The following is a 5,290-nucleotide window of genomic DNA, read 5'->3' as shown; positions in this document are numbered from 1 at the left end:
CCTGGGGTGCCCCACTGACCAGAAACAAGCCTGGGTCAAGGGGAGAAGTCCATAATGAAGCAAGTAGTGCTTCTCTGCTGTTCCATTAGCGGATTGGCTTTCCCAGTGTAGAGGACTGGACATTGCTTGCTAATCACCTGGAGGCCAGGATTTGCAAACCTGATGCGTGCCAATAAAGGGCAGTCCTGTTTCGCTAGGACTGCTTGCTTATTTATTTATTTATTTATTTATAAAAATATGGGACGCTTCGTGGGATTGCCTGTCATTCTTGTACAGGGGCCATGCTAATGTCTGTATCGCTCCAATTTTAGTGTCTGTGCTGCTGATGCGAGCACCCTAGTCCTGCTTTTTAAAACATCATTTGAACTTGAACTCCTTCTCTAGCTTGCCTTCGCCCCAGCGGCTCCCGGTGCTGCCGGCTCAGTGTCGGAAGATTCCAACCTCTGAGACTCAGCAAGCGCCCATCGAGGACCCCCTGAGCTCTGTGTTAAGCACTACGGGGAGGACTCGGACAGATGAGGCAAAGGCGGCAAGCTCCTCCTTAGCGAGGTGTCATGGGACATAGGATCTCCAGGAGATAAAGCAGGAGATATGTAAGCAGCCAAGTGAACGTAGTTTTAGACAAACGGATCAATGTTGGCCAACAGAGCTGGGGGAGGCGTCTTTGTCTTGTGTATGAATAAGGGATTATTGAAAGGCAGGGAGGGTTTGTGGAGAGAAAAGAGCAATCAGAGATTCCGGAGCCAAGATGTAAATCTGGGCAAGCCCTCAGGGGGCAGGAGGAAGAGAGGATCATCCCATTCTAGGTTTGTGTTGAAGCAGCAGTGAGAAGCTGTGTCTGACTCCAAGAGCTGCAGATTACTATCTTATCGACAGTGGCTTTAACTCCCCATCTCCTTTAATGCTCTTGTAGTCAATATTTAGATAGTATGATTTTGTCTCTGCATTGCCCAAGTGGCCAAGTGGCCAAGTTGGACTGCTAGGAATGGGTCCTCCAGACCACATCAGCCAAAGCAGAACTTCGGATACATTTTTCTTTGATCATCTCCTGTTAGAATCCTCTTGATTTTCACAATGCAGAGTGAAACCCGGCAGTCTTCTGTAGCCATGCCACGGATCATCAGGTACATGAAAGACTTCGTTCTAGAGCCTGAGCCATACACTGAGCCTGCCCTAGATCAAGTCTAGCAGCAGAGATCATGTAAGTGTCAAATGACTAGAATAATCAAGTTAGGGTTAGTTTGTTATTTTGTATAGCATGTACTGAATTTCTCAAACAGGGTAGTTTATTTTTTATAATCAATCATTGCACTAAACCAACGTATTGATAATCAGGTTTGTTTCAATGTGTTATTACTTTACAGGTTAATTGTTGGAACAGTTAACCAGCAATAACAGGAGGCATCATTCACCTTCTCAGCCACTAGGCTAATCTGGCTATTCACAATTATGGAAAAATATTTCTTTGGAAAAATATTGGTAGCTTCTAGCAGTTAAAAGTTTACGTCCCTTCCCCTAGACAAGCTCACCACCAAGACATATGTTTAGATGAAAACAAAACTCAGACCACATTCTGCCACCTACACTCAAACATGTACTAGCAGGTAAGCCCAGAAAAGTCATTCAACCTCTTTGCCCCAGTCTCTAGTCTTTTTAGGAACGCTGACAAGCCCCTTGCAGGAAATATTCAGTTTGATATGGTCACCACGAAATTTTGACATCAGAATCAGGTGACAGGTAACAGAGACGGCCTTCCCTCCTCCCATGGTTGGGGACTGTGGGGCAGAATTCTATCCCTAGGGCATTATTCCAGAAGCTGTTGGACTGCTGGGACTGCCAGATCAAAGAAGGAGGTGCCAGTGGAAATCTTCTTAGCCAACGACTTTTCACACCACTCTTTTCTCCGGAGCAAACTTACTTCTAACACTCCCTGTGGTAAGGAACGCACCCTCTGAGGCAAATGGAGTTAGGGTTATTGAAGCCTTTGCTTTTGTTTTTTTTGGAGCCTGAATTCCTTATAAGAGTTCTTTATATGTTAACCAACAACTGTTGACTAATCACCCAAGAGCACAGATGAAAGTAAAGTATAATCAGAGATATCATCTGGTTGGCCTATATTTTAGGTTCTCTCCCTTTAATCCCCAACAGCTGTCCTAAAGCCACCTCCACTAAAAATAGAACCTAAGTCCGAGAGCATACTTGCTACATACATGCAGCTTCAAAACCCTCCGGCACCTCTCAACCCCTCTCTAGTCTAATGAGATCACCACCATTGAATTACTCCTCTGGAGAAATACAAGAGCCACTCCTGCTGGAACCCAGATCACAATGATTGATTTCACAGAGACCCAGAGACAGCTACTTGGATCCATATATAGTAGACATTGTGCCCCTTCAGGAAGGAAGGAAGGACTTGTTCCCTGAGCTGCTAAGAGTTCTGCTGGAGGCAGGCTGAACCTCTCAGACCCTCTGTGAATCGCCCAGGCTTGAAGACAGCTACTTTACCCAAGGTTGCTTCCCAGGGTTGCAAGTTCCTGTGACAATGGGCATCCAGACTGGTCAGTACTGAGATATAAAAGTCTGCTCCCTTGGGGCACCTGGGTGGCTCAGTGGGTTAAGCCTTTGCGTTTGGCTCGGGTCATGATCTCAGGGTCCTGGGATAGAGCCCCACATTGGGCTCTCTGTTCAGCAGGCAGCCTTCTTCCCCCTCTCTTTCTGCCTGCCTCTCTGCCTACTTGTGATCTCTCTCTCTCTGTCAAATAAATAAATAAACTCATAAAAAAAAAAAAAAAAAAAGTCTGGCCCCTTGTCTTAATACCTTCGGTCTGTCCCAGCTCCAGAACTCCCAGCCTCCCCCGCTGCCCAATCCTGCCTCCTTCCCTTTGCCCACTTCCTACACACTAAACTCCATCTCAGAATCTTGTTCTTTCAGAATAATTTACTATAAAATCATAGGTTTGCAGGGGCGCAAAGGACTTAAAGCAGGGTACCAAACAGGACTGTGTCTTCTGGGCTCCACACCATCCATACTGTCTGTTCTGGGGATGCCTGCAACCTGCTTCAGGACCCTTGTCTCTAGGTTTGACTCATTCATTCCCTGTTCAAAAGATTCCCTGTTCAAAAGATGATCTTAAGGCATCATGTCTTAAATTCCATTTTCATTTGTATTGAAGTTACATAGACCCTTGGTTAAAAGAAATTTATTTGACAGAGGCTGCTGGCTGAGCTACTTCCAGGTCGTGTTCCTGTCAAGGTATGCACAGGTGCTGTCCTGACCCATTGCCCCCTCCCCCTGGCTGGTGTCACAAGAACCAGAATGGCTGCTGTTGTCCCCGAGATGGAAGCTCCATTTGGGGATCATAAAGCCACCCTTTAATCCAAATTGCTTCTCTCTGGACCATATCAAACAAGAGCAAGGTATACCTAAATCATTTAAGCATTTGTATTTTGAGGTTTTTGTTTGTTTTGTTTTTCATAAATGCAGCACAGCCTGTATTTTCATCCTTTTAGCTTGGTTGTTTTTTGAGTCGTCTTTTCTTTTTCCCAGAAACAACCATAATAGGTTTAAATAACATATTTTTATCTGATATATCATCTTTAGACCTTCTCTACTGAGTCTCCAATTTGGATATGACTATTCTGCTCTTTCTCCTTCTCTCCCACCCGCCCCATCCTGCTGCATACCTGCTACCTTCTCCCCTCATCCTCCAAAATAGTTATGTCATCATTTTAAATAGATAAATACTAAGTGGTTGTATCATTATGACAATACAAATGGTATCCCAACTGATCTCTGCAGTGCCTTATGGATGCTTTTCCTTTCTTAAATACTTTCTTTGTCCCAGAGATGATACTGAGCTATTTATTTTTTTTAAATGTTCTTAGCTTCCCATTGACTTATCATTAATTCAAACCTAACACTCCCCCAGTTGTATGATCTCCTCTGAATATGTTCAAATGTACTTGGGATGCAGTCAATTTTATTTCCTTGAAGAACTATTCCCAGGGTCTTCTGACCAGCTCCATCTGGACTAGCTGTTCACTAAGCCTCAGGTGTGTGTCTGATCAGCCATCTTTAACTGGACATCAGTTACCAGTTCTACCACTTTGGATTGATTGCTCTGCATGTCTTAATCCTTTCTATAGGTTAGAAGGGCTGCTCTGGCTATGTGATAGAGCATGCCTCCGACCTGGGAGGGCTCTGTAAGCAAATATTCTCCGTGGTGGTGGCTTCCTTCTGACAGTAGTGGCAACCTTCTGCACAGGGAAGACATTGCAAATCTCCAAGATGGATCAGTGTCTTCCTTTTTGGAGTTGAAACTCAAAACTCTTCCTGCATTAGGCAAAAAAATTAACAGCCTCCTAAAATACCCTCTAACTCAAGGTCATATGTTTAATTATTTCAAATTCAGTATTGTTCAGGCTACCGCATTGCACAGGGATACTGACCAACCTTCAACTTGACAACAGCCCCAGATATTTTGGGTATGGTACTAAGGCATAGTTTTTTGGCCTTTGTCCAAGTTCAAGTATAACTCTTACCAAGAAGTCCTGGAATCTAAAAAACCAAGTTTAGAACTTCAGCAGAACCCCCTTCCTCGTGTTCTTTTGCTGCCAACACTGCTAATCACCCCCCCGCCCTGACCCCTCTGAGCCCCTGCCAGGGAATTCTGGGAAGTCAACTCACCTTGGCATATTTTATTATTACGAGATGAAAGCATTGCAGGGAGGTCATCTGCCCAAAAATGGGTGGACACTGGTCCACTATTGTCAGTCTCATTCTCCCCTCAGTTATCTTTCCTAAATTCTAGTACAGTTTTGGATGATTGAATAACCAGTGTGGTCTGATGAAAGCTTGTCACCTGAGAGTAGCCAAGGAGAGCAGAGTGAAGATCACTGCTTCTCACTGGGGCTGATATGAAGCTAAACCAGTCAGTGCTGCTTCCTAAAACACACACACACACACACACACACACACACACACGCACACCCCCAAACAGCAACACAAAATCCATATTTGATCATTTCAATCTGGCTATTGATAAAAATTTTGAAAAAAATTTAATGTAAGGAAATTAAGAGTTGAATTCCAGGGAATGTAGGCAGGCATTTCTAAACAGAAGTGTCTTTGAAATTTGTGCTTTTTAATTTGCAATTATCACCACACATTTCTGAACCCATGCTAGGTGTCAGCTGCCACATACACAGATGACTAATGACAAAACAAGGTAAAACACATTAGCCAACAGGAAGTGAGGGGGGACAGTAGAGAGGTAGGGAGTTTACTTAT

At 44.1% G+C, this 5,290-nt stretch overlaps 1 non-coding gene across 1 annotated transcript; it reads right to left on the bottom strand.

Moving 5' to 3' along the window:
- Positions 1-231: 231 nt before the first annotated feature.
- Positions 232-335, bottom strand: LOC116856884. The gene has a single exon (XR_004380645.1). It is a non-coding gene; the product is annotated as a U6 spliceosomal RNA (small nuclear RNA).
- Positions 336-5,290: the final 4,955 nt, after the last annotated feature.

This window comes from Lontra canadensis, unplaced genomic scaffold (genome assembly GCF_010015895.1).
Source record: "Lontra canadensis isolate GAN:19392208 unplaced genomic scaffold, GSC_riverotter_1.0 scaffold113, whole genome shotgun sequence".
NCBI classification, from domain to species: domain Eukaryota; kingdom Metazoa; phylum Chordata; class Mammalia; order Carnivora; family Mustelidae; genus Lontra; species Lontra canadensis.
The sequence above is the reverse complement of the archived record's forward strand: the minus strand, read 5'-3'. Positions and strand labels throughout refer to the sequence as shown.